This window comes from Puma concolor, chromosome A3 (genome assembly GCF_028749965.1).
Source record: "Puma concolor isolate L17-30 chromosome A3, mPumCon1.1.hap2, whole genome shotgun sequence".
Classification (NCBI taxonomy): Eukaryota; Metazoa; Chordata; class Mammalia; order Carnivora; family Felidae; genus Puma; species Puma concolor.
In genome coordinates this window covers 4,950,988-4,961,870 of record NC_141669.1, presented here as the reverse complement: position 1 = coordinate 4,961,870, position 10,883 = coordinate 4,950,988, and the positions used below count along the sequence as shown (strand labels likewise).

Sequence of the window (10,883 nt, the reverse complement as noted above, 5' to 3'; positions counted from 1 at the left end):
CATCCCAAAGAAGGGACACTCTGCGATAGGAAACGTATCAAAATCCTTGACCAAATACTCACCTTCCTGGCCAATAACACATCCTAGTTTCTACCCCGTTCATCCTGCCTCTTGCTTCGCATGCCATATAGTAAGCAAGGTTAGCCACCCGGTCTCCTGCGGATCAGTGACAGGATGCAGATACTGCCAGAAGGAAACCAGCTGCCAGTAACGAATCAGACAGGATGCAAATATCACAAAACAGAAGTAGTCAGTGAGCGTGTTATAAACGTGTGAGAGGCACTAGATTGTATACTACAGGTGATACAGAGGAGTAAACAGTTCCAGGCTCTGGAGGGACGCACAGCAGAACACAGCGTTGTTCATCCTGGCAAACTCTGAGACTTAAAGGTACAGCTTCTCGGGCCACCTGGGTGGCTCCGTCAGTTGAGCATCCGACTTCGGCTCAGGTCATGATCTCACGGTCCGTGGGTTCGAGCCCCTCGTCGGGCTCTCTGCTGATGGCTCAGAGCCTGGAGCCTGCTTCGGATTCCGTGTCTCCCTCTCTCTCTACCTCTCCCCTGCTCATGCTGTCTCTTTCTCGAAAATAAATAAACATTACTCAGTCGGTTAAGGGGCCGACTTCGGCTCAGGTCATGATCTCGCGGTCCGTGAGTTCAAGCCCCACGTCGGGCTCTGTGCTGACAGCTCAGAGCCCGGAGTCTGTTTCAGATTCTGTGTCTCCCTCTCTCTGACCCTCCCCTGTTCATGCTCTGTCTCTCTCTGTCTCAAAAATAAATAAACGTTAAAAAAAAAATTTTTTTTAAATAAATAAACATTAAAAAATTTTTTTTAGGAGCTCCTAAAGTGTCCAACTTCAGCTCAGGTCATGATCTCACGGTCTGTGGATTCGAGCCCCGCACTGGGCTCTGTGCTGACAGCTCAGAGCCTGGAGCCTGCTTCAGATTCTGTGTCTCCCTCTCTCTGCTCCTCCCTTCTTTGCACTCTGTCTCTCCCTCTTTCAAAAATAAATATTAAAAAAAATTTTTTTAGGGGTGCCTGGGTGGCTCAGTCAGTCGAGCGTCCGACTTCGGCTCAGGACATGATCTCACAGTTTATGAGTTCGAGCCCCACGTCAGGCTCTGTGCTGACAGTTCAGAGCCTGGAGCCTGCTTTGGATTCCCTCTCTGCACCTCCCCCATTCATTCCCTGTCTCTGAAAAATAAATAAACGTTAAAGAAAATTTAAAAAAATTTTTTAAAGTATGGCTTCTCAAATTCAGACTGTATCTTCAGAGTATAACATAGGTTCTGTAACCAGTATAAGCCTCTGTGCACAGACCAGTGCATCTCCTGTAACAAACATGCAACAGACATTTAGGAGACTGACCCAGATGAACAGAAACTGGTACGTTTTGAATCCTCTCCTCCAGAGAGTTCTATAAACCACACTCCAGCACTTAGGAACTATATGCCAAAATCAAAGATGCAATAAGGTGAATGTATGGAACCCCTTTAATTCTCTGACACTTGGCATTTGAACATGACATCGAGGTCCACCCAGCACACCACACGCTAGATGTGGGAGAGGCTGGGACAATGACAGGAATAAGGGACAGAGGGCTGTGATCGCTCACAGGTCTCCTCCCAACTCTCCCTTCAGTGCCATCACAGGGGCAGCTTGAAATAGCCAGGATGGGAGTGTTTACACCGCAGGAAGCAAACACCCCCTGCCAGGTAGGCTGGTGTTAAATGACTATCAAGCGGGTGGAGGCATGCCCTTGAGGCAGGGGAAGCCACAAGGTAAACGTGGGGGCTGTGTGGAGTCTAGCCAGGCGCTAGGTGACAGCTCCGCTCTCTCGCTCTCTCTTGCCCACCCTCTGTAACAGCTCCTCATTTCTCCGCTTAATGAGTATCTGTTGTTCTGAACTGTGCAGTGCAGGGCGATTTGTTCTCTGAAAGACGGGGGCCCAGCAGGAGGGCAGGCAGCCGCAAGCAGTGACAAAGGGCTGAAGAGTTCTGGGCAGAAACAGATTCGAGACTCAGAAAACAGGTGCTGGCGGGGCGCCTGGGTGGCGCAGTCGGTTAAGCATCCGACTTCAGCCAGGTCACGATCTCGCGGTCCGTGAGTTCGAGCCCCGCGTCGGGCTCTGGGCTGATGGCTCAGAGCCTGGAGCCTGTTCCCGATTCTGTGTCTCCCTCTCTCTCTGACCCTCCCCTGTTCATGCTCTGTCTCTCTCTGTCCCAAAAATAAATAAACGTTGAAAAAAAAAAATTTAAAAAAAATAAAATAAAAAAAAAGAAAAAAAAAAGAAAACAGGTGCTGGGAAGTTCAGGGTGGCTTCCTTAGGGACGTGGCAGGGCCAGCAGGTGTGAGCCAGGTGTGCACAGGCTGAGGCATCAGGAAGAGAGAATTTCAGGCCGGCTGTAGGACGGTACAGGTGGAAACAGGAAACACACACGTGTGCAGGCAGGACATCCGGGCGGGGTCCGGCAAGGCCAGAACGGAGAGCTCAGGATCCCTGCTCTCAAGTTGAGCACTCATCTCGTTGAGAAACCAAGGGGGTTAGTTCCAGGGGCTTTGTGGAGGACGGGTCCACAGTAGGGAAGATGGGGCTAGGAGCCTACAGGACTCACAGCAGGCCGGGCAGGTGGGAGGGAGGACAGTGACCAGAAGAGGCACAGATGCAGAGGGTGTTCAGAAAGCAAAATCAGCAAGACCTGAAGGCCTCCAAGAACCGTGCACTCAGTTATGGCTTGAGGGGGATGGACATGCCATCTTGGTAACGAGAAGAACAGTGAGCTCCATTTGGACGTTCCGAGTCTGGGAGACCCGCGAGCACCCACGTGGAGATATGGAGGAGGCGTGGGGACGTGAATCTTGGGCTCTGGGGAGAAGCCAGCAGATTTCAGGACCATTAGCACCCAGATGTTCAAACGAGTGACTGTCTCCCAGGGACGGAGCACAGTGAGCAAGGGAATGAAGCCATCCCACCACCTGTGTGCAGAAGACAAGGCCATCTCAAAGGCCACCATAACCACACACCACAGATGGGGCCCAAACACTGGACATCTGTCTTTCTTCCACAGTCCTCAGGGGAAAGAAGCCTGAGACCCAGGTGTGGGCAGGGCTGGTCTCTCCCGAGGTCTCTCTCTGGGCTCACAGACGGCCGTCCCTCTGTGCTGGTCTGTGTCCCCATCTCTTCTTATAGGGACACCAGTCATACTGGATTGGGGCCCACCCAACAGCCCCACTGTAACTTCATCGGCTCTCTGAGGGTCCATCTCCGGATACGGTCAGGTTCTGAGACACCTGGGCTTAGACTGCAACACGGGAATTCTGGGGGCGCCTACCCCAGCCCCTGACAAGGAAGAGCATCAGGACTGTAGGATTTTAGTCTATGTGCTGCTGAAGTGAGCACAGGATTGTAGGAGAGTCAGAAGGAACTCAGTGTTGGGAGCCCCCGAGTGGAGAGGGAGGAGGGCGGGGAGGAGTGGGGGCAGAAGCAGGTGGCAGGGGACAGATGCACTGATTCTCCCACCTCCCTCCAGGTCTGCAAGCTGGGAGGGGCACACGGGAGACTCAGATCCCTCGGCACGGGCTCGGGGTGGCCCCCAAAGGGCTGCCTGCATCCTCTAGACAGACGTCTCCTCGATTCCCTCTCTTCATCTCCTGGCTCCGGAGGGTTCCGGGTGCACCCACGTCCCACCTCCGCACCGTGGGCTCCGGGGACCCAGACAGTGTGTTCCACGGGGAGGAGGGCCGGCCACAGCCGGGTGAACAGACACATTTCCACGAGCACAGGGCAGGGGTGCCGCCGGGGAAAGCAGACAGGGAGGGACCTGGGAGTGGGGTTCAGGGAGCAGAACAGAAACACACTGGCTGGAGGGGAGCAAGCCCCTGAGGAAGTGGGGGTCCAGGTCACTGGGGCCTTTTGTCTGAGGGCCATGGAGGCCAGCAGAGCACTTCCCACAACGGAGGGGGCTTGGAGGGAAAACCTCAGTTCTGCCCATACACGTCCTGTCCGAAATGTCCACTAGGCACCCACGTGGGGACAGCGAGTGGCATGAGATGCCTCTGCTGGGAGGTCAATGGGGCTGTGACACGGGCAGGGCCACGTGGTCACAGGAGGGGCAGGGAGCATACCACGAGGGCTCCTTGTTGTCACAAGGGCTGGTCCCACCTCCCTACAAACACAGGAGGAGGAAGTCATTTCGGCCCCTGGATCACAGTCCAGCCCAGTGCTCTCATTTCACCAGTGCAAAATCTGTGGCCAAAAGCGATTCGAACGGTCTCGAAATTTGTTTAAGACAGAAGGGACCGGGCATCCTGGGTAAGTACAGGAGACAGTGCGTGTCTCTCTCACTGAGCTCTGGGAAAAGTACGGGTAGGACAGGGCCCTGCATGAGGCTCCCAGGACAGGGGTGTCTGTGGAACAGGACTCCCACCCGTCAGCCTGGACTCAGAGGGCGTCAGCGGCACGCCTCCACGCGCACACATGAACGCAGAGACCGGCCATCAGCTGGCTATTAAACGCCATCCTGTGGCTAAAAGTGAGCTCTCCCGGGGCGTCCGGGTGGCTCAGCGGGTTGAGCATCCAACTGTGACTCGGCTCATGATCTCACGGTTCGTGGGTTCAAGGCCCGCGGCAGGCTCTGGGCTGACGGCTCGGAGCCTGGAGGCCTGCTTGGGGTCCTCTGCCCTCTCTCTCCGCCCCTCCCCTGATCGTTCTCTCTCTCTCTCAAAAATACACATTTAAAAATAAATTAATAAGTAAGTAAAAGTGAGCTCTCCCTTCACTGTGAGGTGTCCCTGAGCACGAAGACGGTGATGCTTCCCTGCTCAGAGGGGAAGGAGGAGCCCGTGTGGAGAGGGCCCTCCTCCCCCGTCAGGTGCTGGCGTCCTAAGGAAGTAGACTTACGTCGTGCAGAGGAAAGGCACACGATGGCCGAGTTCGGGGCCAGCACTAGCAAAGGCACCGCGGTTCACAGCAACCCTGTGTAAAGTGACAAGCGGGGGCCGAGGGCAGAGCACAGCTGTCCACCCCCGGCTGCTCACACCCAGGAGTCCGCAGTTTAGTAAGGAGCAGGCCACGTCTCCACCCCTGCAGCCACAGCCAACACCACCCGGCTCCTCCTTCCTGTTTGCAAAGGTGCCGTTCCGCAAGGAGACCCTGCCGAACGAAATCAAAACAAGGACATCGCTCGGGACAAAACAGAATTGTATAAAACCTCTACGCGACAAAGACGCGTTTTTCCATTCATCTGGCAGAACACTAGGTAAAACGTGTTTGGCATCTCATGTTTTTACTCCCACCACAATATCGAGGGCAGCCTGCAATCGTCAAGAGGAAGCACACCACAATTCTCACCGACGATCTCTTAAAATAATTTTACCGAACTTCCTATCGAAACGCAGGAAACGCGAAGGAGCAGGAACCTCGTCCAGCAAGAGATGACACTGGGCTTTCAACCACAGCCCCTACACACAGGAGTCACAGGGCACCGCCTTCAGGGCCGTGTTTGCAGCACTGCGGAGGTCTGTGTCGGGCGAGACCCCGAGCGGCCGACAGAGAGGCACTTCCCTAAGGAGCTGAGGAAGCCAACTCCGGGCAGAAGCTCCAAGCGACATCTGTGTGCCTCAGGGCAGCACCTGACCCGTCTGGGGGATGGTGAAGCAGTCGGGGGGTCAAGACCAGACCTTTAGTAAACAGAACACATCGAGCAGGTAGGATACATATGTGGGTGTGTACAAGTACTTGACGGGTTGAAGGGCGCTGTGTGTTTCTACCTACAGGTCTCAGTCAAGTTAAAACTCCAAAGCCATTGTTCAGAATGCGCTACGGCCCGGGTATGTGATAGGCGGGGGACAGGAGCAGGTGGGGATGGAGTAAGACCCTGGTCCTGAGGGACCAGGAATGCCAGGATGAGAAGTCTTCAGGTTGTATCCCATCTGTGCATTCTACTCTGCTGCTCTTAAGCCTGCTGTGGCTCCCTAGTGCCACAGTTTTTAAGTCAAAGCATGACCCTGGGGGTCGTCTCCAGGCTCAATCACTACTCTGCCCCAGCTTCCCATCTGCTGCACTGAACCTCCAGGCACCCCCATCCTGTCCCCAGGGTCACATTCTGGGCCCCTGTTTCATGGCCCCACACACCACAAGTCTTTTCTGCAGCCTCCCATTTCAGAAACTTTATGGTTAGAATTATTTGCCCCGCTTTCCATAGTTTTCCTCAAATCCTCCACGAGAAATATTTCTGTGCTTCTCACATCTCCCTCCACCTTGCAGTCATATGAGCTCCTGAAACATGCTTGATCGATGTCTGCTAGGCTTCCCTCAAAGTGCTGCAGGGAGGCCACATGGGTCAGCCCTGCATAGCACAGAGGACAGACAAGGTGGCAGGAGAGATGGGAGAAGCCAGAGGACCAGGCGGGCCCCTGGAGGTGATCTAACAGGCGGACAAAGAGGAGCCCAGGCGAAGCTGGGGGTTTCCAGGCAGGGTGGGTGTCCTCTCAAGCGCTGCCCCCTTCACCTGTCACTCTGTCACACCAACACTCCTGCCCCTGCTCCTTCCGACACACCTGCTCCAGGTCCAGAGTCCACTTTTCTTAACAGGAGCCTTTTTGTTTCCCCCAGACAGGGAACGAGTCACAGCGCCTCCCGACGACAGCCAAGTGGTATTTTTCTGAACAGTCCCCAGCCGCCATCAGGCCCCCACCAGGACACCAGCAGCTCCTGCAGGATTCCTGGAGAAAATGAGCCAGCCAGACAGGCCCCTCTGCTTCCTGTCCCACCCAAAGGGAAAAGTAGCTGAGTGAACAAGGACAAAGGTCCCTCCAAAGACAGCTGGCTTTGAGTAGGAAGGCGGTGAACTAGTCACAAGAAAGCCAAATCAATCGACCACACTTTCAACCAGGTTGATTTCTGGAGCATCTTTCTGGCTCAGGCATGGAGCTGGGGCGTAGGGCCACAAAGATGAGCAAAACAAGTCCCAACTATGGAGGACAGTCTATCTCTCTTAAGAGTTAAGCCACACGCTCGAGAGGGGAAAACAAGAGGGGTCGCCATAAGTGATGGGTGTTGAAACAAATGTTCGCCCGGGGTGAGGGAGGGGGGCTCTGGTAACAGTTGCGGCGGCGGGGGGGGAGGGGGGTCACGGAGGACGTGACCCTGACCTTGGCTATAGACAAAGGGAGTAGAATCTCCATGAGCCAGACTGGGACAAGCAGAGGAAAGAGAGAGCCGGGGAGATCAGGAGGACACCGGGGTTTGGCAGGACCGCGGTCCCGCAGGCCAGGGAGTGGAGAGCAGGAAGGCGTCGCCAGGCCCTGGAAACAGGGTCCCACCTGCCGTTCTGGGGTGTCCGGGCATCGATCAACCACCACCCCAGGCGCCTCACCAACACTTCCCGGACATTTCAGAGATGAGCTGAAGGGGGACAGGAAAACCCATTTCTGCTCAAGAAGCTTTGCACTAACACAAAGTGAGGTTCCCCCCGCCCCGGGATCAGTAAGAAGCCCGCGGGGAAGTGGGCCCCAAGCAGGAGCCTGTGTGAAGGGGAAGGGAACCGACGGCCCCAGCGGCTCAAAGGGCGGGAGACGCACATGGGAAATGAGGACTAAGCTTCCACCCGATGCTTCACTCTAAGAAGGAGTCACGAACGCCCAAGAGCCTCCGGCGGTGGGTGGTCTCTACCTTGTGCTGGCGGTGGTCCTCACTGTCAACACCGAAGGCTCAGGAACAGCTGGGGCGTCCTCTGCACACGAACATCTCTCCCGCGTGGCTCTAGCCTCCACGCACAGACTCCCTGGGTGAGTCCAGCCCACAGGCCTTGGCTCCACCCCTTCCCACAGTGCCCCTCGGTGAGTCCAGCCCACAGGCCTCGGCCCCACCCCTTCCCACAGTGCCCCTCGGTGAGTCCAGCCCACAGGCCTCGGCCCCACCCCTTCCCACAGTGCCCCTCGGTGAGTCCAGCCCACAGGCCTCGGCTCCACCCCTTCCCACAGTGCCCCTCGGTGAGTCCAGCCCACAGGCCTTGGCTCCACCCCTTCCCACAGTGCCCCTCGGTGAGTCCAGCACACAGGCCTTGGCTCCACCCCTTCCTACAGTACCCCTCGGTGAGTCCAGCCCACAGGCCTCGGCTCCACCCCTCCCCACTTCCCACAGTGCCCCTCGGTGAGTCCCAGCCCACAGACCGTGGCCCCACCCCTTCCCACTTCCCCTACTTTGCGTGTTTTGTGATTTACCTTTTCTTCGTTTTGACACTGGTTCGCAAGTGTTTTACCGTTTTCCCCAAATCTAACACTAACCTGTGGACACCCTCTACTTCTGTAGCTATGGCCTTATCCGTTCCGGGAGCTTCTCGCACCACAGAGAAGATGTCTCCGTGGGACCCTACACAGCGCATGCTTCTGTTCAATTCTCCCGCTCAGTTCCTGCGATCAGGGGCACCCAAGTGGCTTCGGGACCTAGCTCCGAGCGGGCACTCAGGAGCCAAAAAGGAGCTTCTAGTAGAAAGGGGTTTCAGGCTAGCGCAGGGTATGGACCCTTGTGTCTTGGATTCTTTCTCAAGTGTATTTCTTTAGTCCTGTTAATGACTGTTACCAGGATCTCAGTGCTGCCCAGGACCCCCCAGGGACATGTAACTCTCTCCGTCTGAATGAACAGGCACACGTGATAAGGTGTGACTGCCCAGGCTCCAGGAGAAAGGGGGACACAGCTCCCATCTTGCCCTCGCTCTGTCCTGGGGGACTCACACCTGCCACTAACTGCCATGTGGTTGGAAGTTCAGGCCACGTGGACAGACACGGTTAGGAACTCCAGATCCAGCACCAGCCAGGGCCCTGCTGTGTCCAACTACCCCGAAGGAACTGAAGGACACTGAAGGAACTTCTATCCCGGCTAACGCCAATGGGGACCGAGACAAGCCTTCTGAGGGCCCTTGTTCACACTGCAGATGGTGAACACGGCGAACGTGAGGATATGAAGCCAATGCATTTGGGGAGGCTTGTCACACAGCAATAGGTAGCCACCTTTGAGCAAGTCACATTCCCTCGGCTGGGGATCATTCCCTACATGGGAAAGGCTGGAGCAGAACATGATCCCCGAGTCCTCCCTTTGCCCTGATTGCCAGTGATCCCTCACAGGTGCACACGACAGCCTCCCCTTACGGGGCTGCTGTGCCAAGGCAGGGAGCCCAAATCAGTGCGGTTCATCCCCACCAGACACGGGAGGAGGACAGCAAAGGAGGAACGTGGCCTCGCTATGGTTCCCTTTCCTGCGTGGGGGAGAGGGTGCGGATATCGTTATGGGTAGAATCCTGTCCCCCCAAATATGTTATGTGGAGTCCTGACCCCAGGACTTCAGAACGTGGCCTGATTTGGGAATCGCATCTTTATAGAGGTCACCATGTTAAAATGAGGTTCTTAGGGTGGGACTGGTGCCCTTACTGAAGGGGAATAGGGACCCAGATAGAGCTGCACAGACAGACGGCCCGGCCAGCACTCAGGACTGGAGGGAAGCATCTGTGAGCTGAGGAACAGTGCGGACCGATGGCCCCCACCAGAATGGGCAAGAATGGGGTCCCCTATAGGTTTCAGAGGGGGTGTGGCCCCGTGATACCTGGTGCCTGACATGGCTCCAGACCCTGAGGCACACGCTTCTGCTGCCGTGCTGTTCAGACGCTTCCTCGTGAATGACCACAGACGGCCAAACTCACACACAGGTGGGGCTGAGCCCCAAGGTGGCTGTGCTGGCAGGAGGCAGGACATGCACCTGTCTCTCCAGACCCTGGTCAGAGCTCGGGCCCGGGGCCAAGTCTCTAACAGCTCTGCTGGGCTGCACAGTGCGCACCGCTGACAGCCCACCCAGGCGGGTGCGCGGGTCACTGGTGTCTGGTGTCCAGAGAACCGTGCGACCGCCACCACTTCAATCCTCCACCCACTTCTCAGAGGGCTCGTTCCTGGAACCCAGCCACAGATCGGTGTTGACACACTGCCCGCAGCTGCTGCTCCCCACTAGGCACATCTGAGGGTTGCAATAGAGAACTCACCGCTGGCAACCCCGACACTTTCTGCCACCGGCCCCCCTGCCAGAAGGCCTCTGTCAGCCCCCTCCGGCATGCACCTCGTTGGCTCGGCCACGTGGGCTGTAATGATGGCGAGTGAGTGACTCACAGGGCATCTGCCCTGAGACCGGCTCCTCTACCCGAGATGGGCCGGCGGACCCACCTCGGCCAGCCGCACAGGCGCTGAAACGTGAGAGTGGGCAGAGGCCCTTCGAGCCGCTGGGGTCTATCCTCTGACAGCATCTCTGACCCTCTGCCTCACCCTGCTCGGTCTCCTTGGACCTTCACGCCAAGGTCCTACCAGTCAACCCTCCCTGTCCCCTCTGCCTGCCTGGACTGTCCCCTCCTCTGCCTGACTTTCCCCTCTGCCTGGACTGTCCCCTGCGCATACGGTTCCCCCTCTGCCTGGACCGTCTCCCCTCTGCCTGGACTGTCCCCTATGTCTAGACTACCCCTTCTCTGCCTGGACTGTCCCCTCCTCTGCGACTGCCCCTCCTCCGCCTGAACTGTCCCCTGTGCCTAGAATGTCCTTCCTCTGCCTGGACTGTCCCTTCCGCCCTGTCCCCCTCTCCCCCAGCCAGCTCTTCCTCATCACTGTGAAATTTACTAAAGGAAACTTCACTTAAAAGGCATCAGGAGGCCAGCAGGTAGAGCTCAGACGCCACCACTGTCCTCAAGGGCAGACCCAACAGGGACCTCGCACTTGGATCCTACTTTAGCTACTACTTTGTTTCCCCAGAAGGAGGAAGGACAGTTTCCTCCCCCACCACCTCTGCCACAACCCAGCCAATGAAACGCTCACAACTCAGCAGTGAGAAGCCACTACGTTTGGAGCCCCCT

At 56.6% G+C, this 10,883-nt stretch overlaps 1 protein-coding gene across 9 annotated transcripts in view; it reads right to left on the bottom strand.

Annotated features, from left to right (window-relative positions):
* RNF144A (ring finger protein 144A) overlaps nucleotides 1-10,883 on the bottom strand; it is a 367,507-nt gene that overhangs the window by 246,468 nt on the left and 110,156 nt on the right. The gene's annotated exons all lie outside the window — the stretch shown is intronic.